General features: G+C 56.1%; 1 protein-coding gene across 1 annotated transcript in view; it reads right to left on the bottom strand.

Moving 5' to 3' along the window:
- The window catches only part of Alpl (alkaline phosphatase, biomineralization associated), a 53,937-nt gene extending 40,117 nt beyond the window's left edge, over positions 1-13,820 (bottom strand). Inside the window, exon 1 of the mRNA XM_077791216.1 lies at positions 13,766-13,820. The gene's annotated coding sequence lies outside the window, so the exon portion shown is untranslated. The remainder of the gene's footprint in view (positions 1-13,765) is intronic.
- Positions 13,821-14,294: the final 474 nt, after the last annotated feature.

The raw sequence follows: 14,294 nt of genomic DNA, 5'->3' as shown, positions 1-14,294 counted from the left end.
CTGTCAGCAGATGAATGAATGAGGAAAATGATGTCTGTGTACAGCGCGGAGCTTTACTCAGCCAAGAAATGAAATTGTCATTTGCAGGGAAATGGATGGAACTGGAGACCATGACTTTGAGCAAAATCAGTCAGACTCAGGAAAAAGAAAAAAAAAAAAAGGTTGTATGTTTTCTCTCATGTGTGGAAGCTAAAAGAAAAAAATAGGTCAGTTGTTGAGGGGGGCCCAGGAAATTAGAAGGGAGTCTAGCAGGGCAGAGGAAGAGGGTCAGGGGGACGGAAGGGGAAGGGCAGAGGAAGTACTGGGCAGTAAAATTCATCAAATTACATTGTGGGGTTTTTAGTTTTGCTTTTTGAGTGCTGGAAACTGAACCCAGGGGTGCACCTCTGAGCGATATCCACAGTCCCTTTTTATTTTTTAATTTTGAGGCAGGGCCTAAGTTGCTGAGGCTGGCCTTGAACTTGCAATTCTCCTGCCTCAGCCTTCCGAGTTCCTAGCACTACAATTAAGTGTGCATCACATGCCCGGACAAACTATATTTCTATGCTTGCTTGAATGTGCCACAAAGAAACCCACCATTCTGCATAATTACCGTGCACCAACAAAAAAGAATTTTTAAAAATTTAAAAATAAATTACAGATGTGCAATAATATGGATTAAGTCTCAGAAACATGAGACTGAGTGAAAAAAGCAAGTTCCAGGAGGTTATGTGGGACCAATACCCTTTTATAACGCTGGTATATATTTTATATATATATATATATATATATATATATATATATATATATATATAAGCATTTAATGCTAATCAAAAAAGGCAAAGGGAATGAGAAGCCCCATATGGACAATATGTGTCTTTCTATATCTCTTATCAATACTAATAAGGGACAAAAATTTAAAGGACACTGATCAAAAAAGGCGAGAATGAGAAGCCCCCAGTAGATGCATAGATTTCTCTATATGTGACACTCATGCCAATCAGAAATGTTAACCAAAATAAGAAACACACTAAGCCCAACAGCCCCTCTCTACCTGGAGTGGGTGGGAGTGGCAGGTCCCCGCGGCCATGCTGGCACAGACTGTTCTTAGGGCCCATTCAACAAATGGGCGGTGCCAGCCCTCCCTGTGGCAGGCCCTGCTCAGGCTTGGCCAGGGTCCTACCCACCTTTCTGACATCAGCCCGGCCCCGCCCTTGACAGTGCCTCCTCCTGACCCCCAGGGTTTTGTACTGTACTGTCCCCTGCCGGGGACACTCATCTCTGATCTTTGCTTGGCTCCCTCCTTCTCCATCTCCGGCTCCAAGGCCACCTCCGCAGGGTCCCTGCCCAGGCCAAGAGAAGGAGCCCGGCCCCTGCCAGGCCCCTGCTGCCCCTCAGGCTCCTCGTCTTCTCCCCAGCGCCCAGCACAACCTGAAACAACCTCGCCACTCCCTCTCTGTCTTTCCCAGGGATCCAGGTGCTCACTGCTGCCTCCCCACGAGGCTCAAGAAGGCTGTGTTGGGGGGAAAGAGGGCAAACGTCCCTCTGGGGGAAAGCCTTTGGGGTGTCCGTGGTGGAGGCCGGCGGCCCTCCCGCTTTCCTTCCTGCTGTGGGTTCTGTGTGGGTCTGGGGCCCTCCCCGACCAGAAGCCCTGTATCCAGCACCTGGCCCGAGACCTGTGCTAAGGAATGAGCCAAGGTCCCCTGCACCCTCCCCTCCTTCCCTCTCCGGACCGTTCCCTCCATTCTCCACCCTCGTCGGTGCCAAGATGCTGGCACCCGGGCAAGCTGCCAAGAAAGGCCACCCGCAGGGACTTCCTGGATGGGGGAGCCACTCCAGGCAGTGAGGGGACAAAGCCCACGGCCATCCTCTGTCACAGGAGCCACCCAGGGCCGGGTCCCACAGGGCCCCGGAGACGGGCCTTGGCAGCGGGAGGGCGTCACAGGACCAGGAGGCTGGCGGGCCCTCCTCCAAGCCCGAGGCCTGCACAGCAGAGCTCCACTTGGCCGGGGGCCACCGGGAAACACTCAAATTCAAATCAGGCAGCTACCAGAGGAAAGGACGCTTCCTCCGGGAGGGAGCGCGGGCCGCCGGCCGAGCTGGGTAAGGAAGGAGGAATGGCAGAGCCAAGTTCTCGCCCGAGCCCTCAGCGGGAGCCTCCCCATCCCAGGAAGACTCTGGAAGCCTGCGATAGACACACAGGAGGGCCAGGCACGAGGCCAGAGCCCTGGACTGAGGCTGGGCCTGATTCCCCACCCAGGCTTCTGAGTTAGCTGCAGCCTTGGCCAGGCTAATTGCTCTGGCCTCCCCCTGACCTGGTCCTGGAGACACCAGGACTGCCCTGTGGGGCCCCCACCTCGATCCCCACCCGCCCTCCCCCCAGGAATCACACGGCACAGAAAAACTCTCGGCTCCAGCTCAGAGGCACCAGCCTCGGAGACTCCCCTGGAGCGTCCTGCCCTGGAGTGTCACGCAGCCGACTCCTGCTGTTTGCTGGACTCCTGCCGTCCCCCCACCCCTGACACACAAGTCTGGCTCTGGAAGAAACAACAGTTCAAGAAGAGTTTATACATGTGGCCTGCAGAGATTTATCTAACATTTATTAAGTGATTATGGGTCCAGACTCTGGAAGCAGGCTGCCCTGGTTCCATTCTGGGTTAACCTCTTGTGAGCTAGCTACGTGACCTGGGAAGGTGTCCCTTCCCTTCCTCTGTGTGTCTCTTCTCTGCCTGAAAAAGCAGGGAATCCAGGTTGCCCATGGTGGAACACGCCTGTAATTCCAGCTACTCAGGAGGCTGAGGTAGGAGGATCACAAGTTCGAGGCCAGCTTCAACAATTTAGTAAGGCCCTAAGCAACTCAGTAAGACACTGTCTCCAAAAAATGGGGGGAGGGGGATGCTATGGATGTGACTCAGTGATTAAGTGTCCCTGGGTTCAATCTCTGGTACCAAAAAAGGAAAAAAAAAAAAAAAACAGATTCCAGTACCCACCCTTTGGAGTGGTTCAAAGGACCATGTGAGAACGGACATAGAGACCAACTTAGCTGGCCACACTGACCATGGGGCTCCAGTAAATGACAATTCCTACCACTATTAGCAAACAGATTAAGGCTTAAGGAGGACCAGGCCTGGACCTCTGGACAAGACTCCCCCAAGGCAGACGTATCCTCTCAACCACAGCCTGCCCAGAGCCGACCTGGGAGGCAGGAAGGAAACGCCCAGGCTCTGGTCTCAAATCCCAGAGCCACTGCCCACTGGCCTGGGACCCTGGGCGGCCCCGCTGAGCCTTGTCTCCGCCTCTGTATGACCCAGATCGCAGTCTGCCTGGCAGACCTTCCCGACCTTGGAGGGGAGGTGGTCCCCAGGGCGGTGGGCCTCGAACAATGCCGTGGAATTGAGTGGACACACGCCCTGGGCTGGGTAGGCGACAGGCGGCTTCCCTTCCCAGAAACTGTCTGGGCCCAGCATCAAGGTGTCTGAGATCCGGAGGAGGCCCCGGGAGGAGATGGGGAGACTAACCTGCACCCCACAGATGCACGGTGCCCCCATGCACTCTCACACCAGCCTGCCTGCCAAGGACCGGCCCAGGGAGGACCAGGAAACCGCCCGCAGGGAGCTCCAGGGGTCCTTTTGGGAGGTGGTAGCATGGCCAGGCGCCACAGCCCGGCGGCCCAGGTGCACACCCAGACCCATCAGTGGGCGACGAACCATCTCCTGGGCAAATGAGCACCTTGCTGAGCCTGGTTCCCCATCATGAGCAAGAACAATGACAAGGGCACCTACCTCCTGATGTGAGGGTCAGGGAGTGACCGTAGCTAATGCCTGTGGGCCGCGACTGCTACAGTCACTCAGGGCCACTGTCCTTCCTTCCCCAAAGGCTCCAGCTGGCTGGCTCTAGCTAGGTCTCCCTCCTGCTGGCTCCTACGCAGGGCTCAATCACTGCCTGCTCCGCAGATGACGGTCACAAGACCCACCATGCGCTCCAAGCTGGACGAGCACACTAGATTCTCAGAGATGTGTCACAGCCCGAGCAACCTGACCACCTGACCCTCAGGTGCGGGGCAGGGCTGTGTGACGCGAACAGGACGGTGGGGGGCAGCTTCTGAAGTGGGCTACTTGAAACCCAAGTGCCCCGAAAGGTGTTGAAATATTTGCACTTGTTACAGACTGTGCCCTGGGGGACAAATATTTACCTCTCAGAGATTCAACTGCAAGGAACCGATGTCTAAATATGTGTGGTATTTAAAACAAATATGTATTGATATATGTATCAGTGACTCCTCTGCCTGGTGGAGGTAGGATTTGACGCATGAGGAAACTGAGGTCAAACAACTCTTAGTCCCTGTGACAGGTTACTCTCTGCCAGCGTCACTCGACAAATGCGTATGCTGTGCCTGCTTTTTGCACCAAGGAACATGACATGTAAGGATTTCGCAAATGATAGCTATAACTATTCTCATTAGGAAATAAAGTTGTCTGGGACTGGGGAAGGGGGGTTCCTCTGTGAACAAAATGGACAAAAAGAGTAGCCAGAGATGGCACTTGGGAGACAAAAGGCAGAGCTGCCAACGGGAGCCTGTCACCCAGGAAGCTGGCTTGTCCTGCTGCCAAACACTAATAGCCAGTGAAGAGCTGGTATCACTGGTGGAGAGGGCAAGACATCAGCAGAGGCTGGGAAGGGTGGGTGGCCAGGGCACGGCCCAGGCATCAGACCTGGGGGACAGCCAGGCATGGAGGTGCACGCCCGTAATCCCAGCAACCCGGGAGGCTGAGGCAGGAGGATCACAAGTTCAAAGCCAGCCTCAGCAACTCAGCAAGGCCCTAAACAACCCAGCAAGCCCCTGTGTCAAAATAAAATATAAAAAGGGGCTGGGGATGTGGCTCCGTGGTTAGGTGCCCCTGGGTTCAATCCCTAGTACCAAAAAAGAAAAAAGCTACACATCACCCTGTTAAACACGGGAACCAGCCTCCGAGGCCTGAGCTAGACAGCACGCGGACGATCACATGGCTCAAGACTTCCCAGCAAGATCTAGGAAAAACAGCCATGATGCCAAGGGGTCACACAGGCAGGGGGTGGGCCACCGCAGGGAAGGGAACAGCAGGTACCAAGGCAGAGATGACAGGGGCTGGAGGGACACCCTTAGGCAAGTAGCCTTGCCTCTGGGAGCCTCGGGTTGTGTTAAGGATTCGGTGAGTTCATGAGCAAGACACGGCTCTGAAAACTGAACGTGTAACAGGAACCTGAAAACCCAGGTGGGGAGTGTTGAGAGTGCCTTGTCGAGGGTCGCATGGACCCTCCAGGACACAGGGCAGTCCCCACCTGGCCTCAGTGGAGTCAACACTCCCACCCCCACCGGGCTCTCCTTGGGGACCTTCTCAGCAAGGCTCAGGGAACAGGCAGGACAGCTGCTTGCTGTGTGGTCCAGGGCTGGCCACCCTCCCTCTCTGAACTTCAATTTTCTAACTTGTGAAACAGAGGTGCTGCTTGCGGTGCTGCCCCCACAGAGATCGGGAAGGCTTTGGGCTGGGGTGTATCCCCGCAGTAGAGCACGTGCTTAGCAAAAGGTCCTGCCAGCGGGAGGGGACTTTCCACAGGCACAGGAACGCACCATCACAAGTGAGAAATGATAACGGCGACTGATAGACAGCAAATGTGCAGTCTGGCTGTCCTCCACACTGGCCCTTGGAGGCGAGCAGGGCCTGGCTTGGAGCTGGACAGATGTGCCACCGCGTACCACTGGGGAGCTCAGGCCATGCACTTGGATCATTGGAAGCCCTGGGCTTCTAGGAGGACTGGGGCGTGAATGTACAAGCTCGCAGAGGGCTCGGTGCCTAACAAACACGCCCTGAACGCGGGTCGCTCTTATTGCCATTATTATTACCACCACCGACATTATCATGAACCGTGGGGGAAGAGGGAGTCTAACCCTTTCCAAGAGGACCCGAAACCAGCCCCTTTCTGACCCTCTTCCTGACACCTGGGCAGTGACCAGACCCAGAAAGCAGTCTCCACCTGAATAAGAGCCCGGCTGCGCACCCTGCAGAGGTTCCACCCCAGGACAGAGGCGAGCTCTGGCACAGCCCAGCGCAAGGTCCCTCCTATTTTCCAGGCAAGGGACAAGAAGACCGAGGAGCACCATATCACTGAGCCGAGTGCCACCTGGGCCTGGCCCCTCCTCCTCCACACACTCACCAAGTCTCCTCTGGTTCTGGATGTCCTTTCACCCTGCGGGCCAGTTCTAATTAGTGGCTAGCCTGGAGGCGCACACCATATTTAAAAGGACTTTGGAGGGGGAGAGAGAGTGTGTGTGCAGTGGTGGATTAGTGATGTCTGACGTGGGCGTGGGGCAGGGGCGTGGCACTGTGCATTCCAGCTATTTATCATCCATGAACTAGAAGAGTCTGAAGCTCTTGCCTCATCTGAGTGAGGGCTGTCTGGCAGGATACCCAAAACGGGGGGCAGGGGACTTGCCCAAGGCCACACAGCTTGAGATGGGCGGGCTGGGATTGAAACCTGGGCTCCTCTGGGGATCTAAGGACACCTTCCTCTGAGACCGTCACTGCCTTCTGGAACAGGAGGGGGGTGTCCAGGCTGAGACTCAGATGCTACTTCCCTGCTGCCCAACCAGCACCTGTGCTTGATCCTCTCCCTCTGCGGCCTCCACCCCCGGGTCAAAAACCACAGAGACAGATGATGCATACAGCAAAGTCTCCAGAGGAATTGTATCCAAAGGTAGAAAGTTGACTTCAGATGCTAATCTGCCTGGGCAGGTGGGCAGGAGACCTGTATCAGGGTCTCACCTCCACATTCCATCTGTGTGACCTGGAGAAGTTACTCAACTTCTCTGAGCTTCTGTTTTCTCCTGTGTCAAATGGAGAGAATTACAGGTTCAACACAATACCGTCATTCAAAGTCATTAGCTCAGTTTCTGGCACGGAGTCATCCCTTAAATGTTAACTATAAGGACAAATCAAGGGGAAAAACAACAATCAAAGAAAAACAGTGTTTTTAACCAAAATTACTCGGATGAGGTGATGGCTCGAACAAGCTGTGGGGGGATCGATTTCTTGGATACCTCGAGAGGCTCCCTGAGAGGAAAGGCGAATTCCTGAATCAGATTATTTCGAAACCAAAGGGAACTGACTCTTCTAGGAAGAGCACTGATGTCACTCACAAGGTGGGGGGCACAGCTCAGTGGGTGGCGATGGCCAGGACTCCCGCTCCCCGGGAGCTGGGGCCTCGGTGTCCTCCTCTGGACCTCGGGGATTCGGCACCCGCCGTGCACACGGGGACCAAACCCAGGCTCCAGGCTAGGGCCTGTGCCCCACGCAGGCATCCAAGCTCCAAGGCTGGAGACATGGACTTTCATTGGGAGGGTCACTTAATGAGCCGGAGAAACGGAGCCGTGGAGGAGGGGAGCCGGACTCAGAGGAGGCTGGTGGCTGGTGGCCCAGGACATGTGATTAACTGCTGTGTGCTCAGAGGCAGGCCGGGCACAGGGGGTTCAGGTGGAGAAACAAGGAGACAAGCTCAGCAACACCAAGCCGGGGCCAGCTCGGTGACTCAAACCTGGGGGCCCAAGAGCCCATGCAGCGCGGAGCTGCAGCGCGCCCAGCCTGCGCCGAAGGGACAGGGCGAGGGGCTCAGAGGCCAGGGCATTGATTAGGGCCCAGGGCTGGGCGTGGTCAGTGGAGGAGCGCGCAGGCCCCGAGGTCCACGTCAGAGTGGCGCAAAAAAAAAAAAAAAAAAAAAAAAGTCAACAGGTGGATTCTTATAAAGGTCGGTCTCCAAATAAACGCAATGTGCCTTGGCCACTTACACAGTCCTCTAAAGCCCATAAAATGTGGGCCCCGCTCTGTCCTGCCGTGTGCAGATCCGGCCAGGTGAAGTTCATTCACCGAGTCACGAACCCACCACCTGAGCAGGAAGCATCTCAGAACCAGCCACCGTGGAGGGCAGGGGGTGGCGCAGGCGGCTCCGGGCTTGGGCTCCACTACAGGGCCTCCAGATCTGGTTCTCCAAAAATAACCTCCCAGCCCCCCTCTCCTCCCTTCCCTGGGCCAGCGCAGCTAACAGAGGCACCTGGGAGAGGAATTTTTTTCTTTTCTTTCTTTTCTGGCACCAGGGTTTGAACCAGGGGTGCTTAACCATTGAGCAACACTACCAGCCCTTTTTTACTTAATTTATTTAGAGGCTGGGTCTCGCTGAGTTGCCAAGAGCCTTGCTAATCTGCTGAGGCTGGCTTTGAACTCCTGATCCTCCTGCCTCAGCCTCCTGAGTTGCTGGGATTACTGGTGTGCGGCACCTCGCCCAGCTCTGGGAGAGTAAGTTGTACGGAGGGGTCCACCTTCTCCAGTGCAGAACAGCAGAGAGTGGGGCTCGGTATCACTCCTGGGACCCAGTGTTACATGAAATGCCCCTTGCCACACAGAGCAAGAGGGAGAATCAGGAGACCTGCCATCACACTTAGGCTCCCTCCAGTGTGCAGCTTCCCTCCAGAACTCCCATATTTAACCACCCGGCTTCAGGCCTCTGGTCCACCATGCGGCCAGCGCAATGGTTTCATTAATGAGGTTCTTGGCATAAAAGTTAGCTAGCAGAGATCGAAATAAAACACACAGACTCAGTTACCTTATCTCTATTGCCAGGTCCGAGACGGCTCCCCTCTCTGGTTCCCACCTCTAACCGCCCAGCAGGGCAGCGAGGATTACTCAGGGCTAGCAGGAGAGAGAGAGTGAACAGCCTGGGAGTAGCTTTTTATTGGGGAACAAGAGATTCAGGGGAGAATTCCATCCAGTGAAGGTTGAGGGGGGACTGCACTCCAAGGTCAGGGTCAGTGATTGGGCCCCCGGGGTCAGTGGTCAGGCACACCCCCACACGGATGGGCTCTCTCATCAGGAAAGGGCTGGGAAAGCTGCGACACAGCCAAAGCGCCTCAGACCCTTAACGGGAGCTGCCCAATCAAGTGTCAGGATGGCTGCCCACACTCTGGTGCTGTCCTCCAGCTCCGGCAAGGCCATCCTGAGATGCACACTGTGACCCCGGGGGTGCCCACCTGTTATCTCAGGCCTCGGCACAGACAGCCATGGGACAGAGTGTGAGACCGTGTGTCCCGTCTGTGACATGGAGGCACACCAACGTGCGGGTCTGTGGGGAGCACGGGTCTGGGGGTGGGGTGGGGTGGGGTGGGTCAGAGGTCAAGGGAGCCCCTTCCCGAGGGGGCTGTGCAACCTTTAGATAGAAGCTCTCGGGGCTCCCACCCTGATGGGCTCAGCTTTGAGCCTTGACAGTCCTGTCACCTCCAGACCTCTAGAGCCACCGACTCCCGCTGGGGCCACCAAAGCAGAAGGAAAGCTACCCCGCCCCCCACCAGCTGCCATCTTTCAGAGATGCTGCCAGGCCACAGGAGCGGGGCTGGTGTCCTGTGTCCTCCCACGTTCCCACCCCAGCCCCCCCGGCGGTGGCTCCGGCCTCGTAGTCATTCTAATGAGATTCAAGCCCCTCTCCGGGGCCAGGAGCTGCAGGCCCAGAGGGCCAAGGGACTGTCAGGAGGCAGGAGGGACGGGGGCTGCGGCAGAGCACACACAACAGAGCAGCTGCCACTCAGCTCTGGCCATTGTGGTCAGGCAGGGACAGAGCCCGAAACGGCCACATCTTCTGATCTTTCAAGAGAAGCCAGAAACCCATGGTTTTATGTAAAATGAAACTGCCTGTTGAACGACACCAGGAACTAAACTGAAGTTTTAAAAGCCCCATAGAAGTCAACAGTCTCCCACCCTGGTGGCCCGGGGAGGGCAGTTTGTGACTGACCTACCATAACCTCGCACACAGTAGGCCATAAGTATTTGAGGCCCGATGGATTCAAACCCATCTTCACCCTCCAGCTCTTTAGATATCTTGGTTTACAGATGAGGAAACCGAGGCCCAGAGAGGGGAAAGTGACTCGCTCAAGGTCACACAGGTAGTGTATTAGAAGCTCAAGGATCTAAACTCTGCTCTCCTGAGCTGAAGATCTTTTTCTACCAACCTGTTCACCTGCATCCTGCCTTGAACATTTCTTTCTTTTCAAAAAACCGACATACCAAGCGCGTGCAAATGAGACACACCAAATTCAAGAGATGGTCTGCTTCGGAAAGGTCATGGAGCGTGCATCCAGGAGACTGGACGTCTGGTCCACCCTACCCTAGGCTGCCGGGTGCCCCTGGCCAAGTCCCTCTGCTCTCCGGGCCTCAGTCTCCTTGGTCGGGAAGATGCCAGTTGACAGTGCCAGTTTCTGAAGCCAGCTCTAAAATTCGAAGCATCTATGAGGTCTTCTCTCCCTCCCGCTCGCCAGTACTCTGCGGCCTCAGATGAATATAAAATAGTAATAATAAGAATACAGGGAAGGCGAGTCCAGCCCAGCCAGTCAGGAACACTACAATTTTTAGTGAAACCTGAGGCCTGGTTACTGGAATTCAGAAAGCACGGCGGTAACACGGTTTAACCACCGTCCTACAGTTAAACACAAACACATCTGGTTTAACTTCTTCCTCATCTCCTCCCCCACCCCTACCCTCATCTCAAATGTTACCCCTTCATCCGAGAAGTCAGATTAAATGCAAACAATTGATTTCATGCCACAGTGGGGCTGAGAACTTAAGCATGGAAAACTTTAAGCATGGAGTTTTTATGGGAGCAATTACAAAATGTCGGGGAGCGGTATGGGAAGGCAGAAAAATATGGAGAGTATTCTTGAATGTTCCTTGGACACCAAGCATCATATCATGATGTTGAGGGCCGACTCGAAGCAGAGGCTCAGAGAGGCCAAGTGACCTGCCCCCAAGTCACACAGCAGGGGACTGGAACCCAGGATGTTGACCCTTCAACTGGCATTTTCTCTGCCAGGTCAGCCTTTGTACCCTAAGCAGGGACTTCACTTGGGCCCTCTGGGGTGAAGCCCAATGTTGGGAGACTATTTATGATCTCCCTGGCCGCTCACAGCCACCCTGCAGAACACATATCATTAATCCATATTACAGATGAGGAAACTGAGGCTCTGAGAAGGAAAGTGATTTGTCAGGGGTCACACAGCAGTGCTGGGAATGAACCTCCACTCTACTGCCCCCAACTGTACTCTAAAAGTTAGGACATCTCTGGAAGAAAAACAGAAAAACAAGAATTAAAAAAAAAAAAAAAAAAAAAAAAACAAAAAAAAAAAACCCATACCACACAGCCCAGCCCTGGTCTGCCAATGACCAGGAGGACGGGCGGCTGCTGGAAGCTGAGTCAGCATTCCTGTGGCCACGTGGAGGTTTCTGAGTGCTGGTTCTCAGCCTAGCTCCCTCGCACTCCCCGCAGTGTTCTCCCTGGGAGCTCCGGGTTTTTTATTAATAAGCCCAGTTGGACCAATTTCAAGGTGAGAACCCCAAGCTCTGCCTCTGGATCCTGTCTCCTAGATTAAGAAGCTTCGTGCCTGGAGACAGTACCACAGGGAGATTCCGAGACTTTCTAGATTTGCACACTCCAGGTCCCCAGGGAGCCCCTGCATGTCCTTGGAGCAAGTGGCTTCCCCTCTCCAAGGTACTTCTTCACATGAAACCTGAGGACCCCATCTAATTTGCAGAGAATGTTGGAGACACAAGTCACAGGACACAACAGGGCAGATCTGGTCCTGAGCCAGGGCACAGTGAGGCATGAGAAGCCTCGTGAGGGCAGAGGGCACAGGAGACACCAGCTCCTGCCTGTTCCCAGCCTGGTGCTCAGGGCTCCCAGCCCAGCTGGGTCTGGGAAGGTAGGAGGTGGCCTGTGAGTGCGAACAGGGAGGGCAGCAAGCCACCCCATGTGCAGGGGATGGCCAGGGCAAGGGCCAGGGCAAAGGCGAGAGACAGAATCCAGGAATCAGAAGCAGTGACATGACCCTGCACACAATCTCACTGCTGCATTTTCTGCTGAGATTGGAGCTGGTGACAGCTGATTTTTTTTTTTTTTTTTTTAAGCACAGGCACAGCTAAACACAGCAAGTTTTAATCACACGGAGACCTCACCGCCAGTGGCTACTGCTGGTCTCTGCAGCTCAAGGAGACAGAGGCACAGAAAGAAAAGAACCTGTCCCCCGGTCACACAGCTAGGCTGCCGTTTCTAACAGTGAGGGTCAAATGTTTGCAGATTGATTTTGCAACTGATATTGCATCTTAGTATCCTTCCTTGTGAATTGTTCAATTCTACAATGTCCATGTTGACGCTCAGTTTTCAGAGCCTGAAAAAAGTTTGGTGATGCCAACATCTACTCCATGAAGGGGGGGGGGACTTTCTTTCTGCTTCCTTTCCTGCACTACCGCCAGCACCTAGAACAGAACCTGGTACAAAGCTGATGTCCTTAGACATGTGTGGCTGGAAGACATCATTTTCCTTTTCTGGCCTCAGTTTGGCTCACCGTAGTCCTCTAGAGAGGTGTGTCACCCTTTTGATAGATGGAGACACCAATAGGGACCAGCCCAGCCCTGTCTTCCCTCCACTAGTGGGATGTTGGGGAGCTGTGTCCAGGGATTCTTGCTGCTCAGGGAATTCAGAAACCTTCAGTTGAGGGAGAAACAAGGGGTGGGAGGGACAAGATGGGCAGGGGGGTGGGAGGACTGTAAATCTGGGGGCAGGTCTGCAGGAGGGAGGGAGGGAGGCAGGGCTGAACCCAGGCAGGGCCTGCAGGGAGCCGGGCTCAGACCCTCCTCTTGTGGACACTGGGGGATAGGAGGCTCCAGCTTCAGGGTTTGGAGGGAGGATTCAAATCCTGATCCTACCACTTGCTTAAATTATCTAAGCCTCAGTTTCCCCCCTTTGTGAATGGAGATGCTGCCTGCCAGGTGTTGGAGCCACATCCAATCAACATTTGTTATGTTTGCCGGTGTGAGGAGTCAGCCCCCGACTCCCTGAGAAGCTGGGTCTACCCGAGGGGTCTCTGAGAATTTCCAAGGGCCCAAAGGCCCTTTGCAGCCTGAGAATCTAAGAATCGCTCTCTCTTTCAGTCTCCAGGGTCCCCCCACACCCGGAGGCCTTTGTAAATGCCCCTTCCCTGGCCCCATTATGTGTTGAAAGAGTAAAAGAGTCGTAAGTGACAAAGTGGGAGAAGGATGGGGTTTTTCTCAGCCTCCCGCCCTTCCGCTGTGACCATGCTTTTAACCCTTTTCTTACCGAGACCCGAGCCCCAGCGCGGCACAGCGCGCCTCACCTGCCGCCACGCAGAGCGGCGCGGCTCCTTGGGCTTGGCGGGCTCCAGAACTTTGCCGGTGGCTGCGGTGCCACCCCCATCCCCAAGACACCAACACGCGGTCTCCCCTCTCCCTCCAGCCCCGGATCCGAGCGCCTCCTTCCCAGTTCCGGCCCAAACTACTTTAGAATTCCCCGGGACAGAGCAGTTCCCTCCCCTGGAGGTGCAGGGACCTGGAGGTTGCTAGATGAGGGCCTGGGAGGACAACAATCCTGGGCTGGGGGTGGAGGGGACACCGGGGCAGGTGCCTAGCGTGAGGTCCTAGGGAGCAGCTCGGGAGGCCGGAGACCCCGGGACTGCCCAGCGGTCCGGATCGCGGTCCACTTAGCTCGCCGGCTCCCGAGCGCCACGTCTCCGCTGCACGCGAGGGCGGGAGCGGGACAAGTGGCCTGGGGTCCCGAATGGGCTGCCGCGAGCGGTGTGGGGGCGCACAGGCTCCTGCTCTGCCATCGGTCTTCAACGTCGCCGCCGCCGGGGGCCAGCGGAGGGTGCATGGACCGACCACCTGGGCGGGAGTCCCGGGAGCCGGGGGCAGCGAGTCCCTACCTGCGCACAACTCGTGGGGGAGGCTCCGTCCTGGCGCAAGTGGAGTGGGGTCGGCGAGCTGGGGCCGAGGGCGCGGAGTGGCGGGAGCGCGTCGCTGCCCGGGCCGCCTCCCCCGCCGGCTTATAAAGGCGACCCGGGGCCCGCGCTCCCGCAGCCCTGCCCGCCCGCCCCGCCCCCCACCCCGCGCCCGCGGCGGGTCGCACAGCGCGGCCAGGGCGCCCCCTGCCGGCGGCCGACGCTCCGCCCGATCGCGCGGGCTGGGGGCCAGAGGGGTGTCCCAGCCCCGCGGTCTCGCGCCGCGTGTGTCCGGCTGTCCCTCTGCCTGCAGGTTGCTCCGGCCCAGTCCTCGCTCCCTCTCGGCGAGCTGGACTCTTGTCCCCGCCCGCGCGCGCCGCTCCGCTGGTCTTTATCTTTGGTCCCTTGGTGGGTGTCTTTGTCTCTCGCCTCTGTCTTGTCTGCGCCTTTCTCTGAGCGTCTGTCTCTGTCTGCCCATCTGGCTGTCCTCGTCTGTGTCTCCATCTCTGTCCAC

The sequence above is a fragment of the Urocitellus parryii genome, chromosome 11 (genome assembly GCF_045843805.1).
Source record: "Urocitellus parryii isolate mUroPar1 chromosome 11, mUroPar1.hap1, whole genome shotgun sequence".
Classification (NCBI taxonomy): Eukaryota; Metazoa; Chordata; class Mammalia; order Rodentia; family Sciuridae; genus Urocitellus; species Urocitellus parryii.
Note: the sequence above shows the minus strand (reverse complement) of the source record. Positions and strands in the feature narration are given on the sequence as shown.